Raw genomic sequence first — 2,952 nt, forward strand, 5'->3', positions numbered from 1 at the left:
TCCTACTATGTTGAAATCTAAACCTTTTGATCGTTGCTATTATAACCTCAACTAATACAGAAAATTTTCTTCCCCTAGAACTTAGTCAAAAATAGCAACTCTCCATGTAACCTCGTATGAGTCATAGCAAGATTCCCATGTGTGAAGTACACTAATTCCATAGTTCAGAGAAGTCTTCCAAAATCTGCACTTCCATGTGATGGGAAGTACAAATACAATGATGTGTTCTCTATGACAAAAGATGTCCAACACATCAATGGCATTCAATTCCTGCATGCACTACACCAGTGGCTACATACAGTGCATGTTAAGCTGTGTTAATATTCCCAGCAAAACTCCATTAGACACAGCATTTGACACAGATGCTGGTCTTTGCTTTCAATAGTTCAGTGTTATTTTTTAGATTTATAGTCTTTCTTTAGAGCTAGACAGGCAAAGTCATTGAATGTCTTATTGAAGTGGAGTTGCTACCCTGCATCCTCCTTGTGTTCAAGGCACCCATTTCTAACATTGTTTTCTAAATACGGTAATGTACTTGATGTGGTGTATACAGCAGAGAAGATAAGTGGTCATTTTAGACTTCAATATGGTATTTTAGCACTGAAGCTATCACATTTCCAGCCACAGAATCAATCAAGAGTAAGGATGATATAATAATTACAAAACCCACTTGTTCTGAATACACAATCTGAGATAGAATAAATCCCTATTTCATGGACACATTCCCCCTTGTGACAATGAATTCATCATAAATTTTTTTCTCATATGTGGCTTATCAAAATGAGTCCAAAACAGTGACTCAGACCCCAGGCTGTTAGTATAAGTAATTACCTTTAAGCAATGAGGCTTACTGTTACTGTACCTTCTTTTTCTGGTGTATGTTACTTTGAATGTAAAGACAGATGTTATGTGCTTGCTGTGGTGGTGTGTGCTCTTACTCCTGGGTTTCTAACAGGATGGAAACCAGTTTCAGGTGTGAAAACTGATTCAGATGTGGAAATTATGTGATTGAGCAGAATTTCCTATTGGGATGCTGACTTCTCAATCTCCTTTCCTATTTGAAATAGAATGTCACCTGTATTAGCCCAAGATAGCCCAGAACTCACCATATAATCTATACCAGCTTCAAACTCATAATAATTTTCCTGTCACAGTCTCCCAAGTACTGGGATATAGACATGTGTGACCACACTGATGTTCTAGTTTCCTTTCTGCTGCTGTTACAAAATACTCTCACCAAAAGTAATTTAGACAACAAAGGGTTTATTTGGGTTTTAATTCTTGATTAAAGCCCATCTCTGAGGGAAGTCACAACAGGAACTAAAGCAGAAAGTTCAAGTGTTCCTGGAAGAAACCTGCTTGCTGGCTTACTCTCTGGCTTACTCTGGGTCTTGTTCAGCATGCTTCTTGGTAGAGGATAGGACTACCTGTCTAAGGAATGGTACCACTCACGGTGGGCTATGCCTCCTTATGTCATTAGCAACCATGATATCACTCAAAGACTATCACCACTGTGTTGTAAGGAAACTACTCCAATGACAGTATTTCTCACCACTAACCCTCAGCTAACACTGACTCCAGAGCTTTGAAATGTTTCTGATGTTTCTTCTTCATACCATTACTGTATATCCTGAAGAACTGACTTTGGAAATCTCCAGGAGGCTGTGATTTCACATCATATACCATTTTAGCATATGTGCCTGTCTACGCTTTATTTATATCTATTGCATAAAAAAACTATTCTCACATATTTTTTTACTTTACTTGTATGATCTACTATCTTTTTTTAAGTTTATAAGACTAATTATACAAGCATGTTAGCATCATCTCTTACCTAGTTGCTGAGTACTATGTCCTATATATTGACATCTCTACATTGATAAACCTTTCCTCGAAAAAGGTTTCATTCTACTAATCATAACTGAAGACTCTAGAATCTACTCCCAAATTTGCCTTCTTGCTTCCTTTATCAAATAAATAAGATTTGTAGGTCTTCTGGAGTATAAACTCTTCACCTCTTAGAGCTGACATTATGAGTCAGTCATTGTGTATTAGTTATTTTTCTGTTGCTATGATAAAACACCACAGAAAAGCCATTTATAGAAAAAAAGCATTTATTTTACTCATGGTTCTGGGGGCTTAGAGTCTACAATGATGGAGAGAAGGCATGGTGGCTGAGGTAACAGCTTACATCTTAACTGAAAACACAAAACAGAAAGAACAAGCTAAAAATGGCACAAGTCTTTAAACTCTCAAGGCCAATACCAGAAAGAAATGTCCTCTAGTAAATCCACCTTATCCAAAACAGCACCTCCAACTTACAGAAGAAAGAATTTATTTGAGGACCAAATATTTAAATGCCTGAGACTATGGGGCACATTTATCATTCAAATTGCTACCCATGTACACTTGGTTTAGTGACAATTTGAAAAGATGAAGGGCACTTCTGAGAATGAACAGACAGAACTTTGAAGACTCAGAGGAAGCAGATTAAAGAAGTTTATGTTAATGAGTTGGGTATTTAAATCTGGTTTTCAGGATCCCATTTTCCCTCGGCCAAGAAAGAGCTGACTACCCTGGCAATTGAATGTTATATATAGATAAATGTGGCATATTTTTATTAAGTCTTATACCTACTCTCTAATATCTTTTCTCTCTTTCTACTCTATCTGTGTGGCAAAGGAGGCTTCTTGACTTCTACAGCTAACATTTAGTTAATAGTTCTCTACATCAGATATCCCTAGTAAACATTATTACCCTTATATTTCTATTATATATGTGTGTGTGTGTGTGTGTTATGTAAGTATTATATCTAATGCAATTAATATATTTATATGCTATATTATATTTATCACCCTTCTATTTGCTCTGTTGTTCATATTTCTAAAGTGTCTTATCTACTGTTGACTCATTTTTTCAATTCATTTCAATCTAATGATATGTCATCCTTAC

The sequence above is a fragment of the Phodopus roborovskii genome, unplaced genomic scaffold, assembly GCF_943737965.1.
Source record: "Phodopus roborovskii unplaced genomic scaffold, PHOROB, whole genome shotgun sequence".
NCBI classification, from domain to species: Eukaryota; Metazoa; Chordata; class Mammalia; order Rodentia; family Cricetidae; genus Phodopus; species Phodopus roborovskii.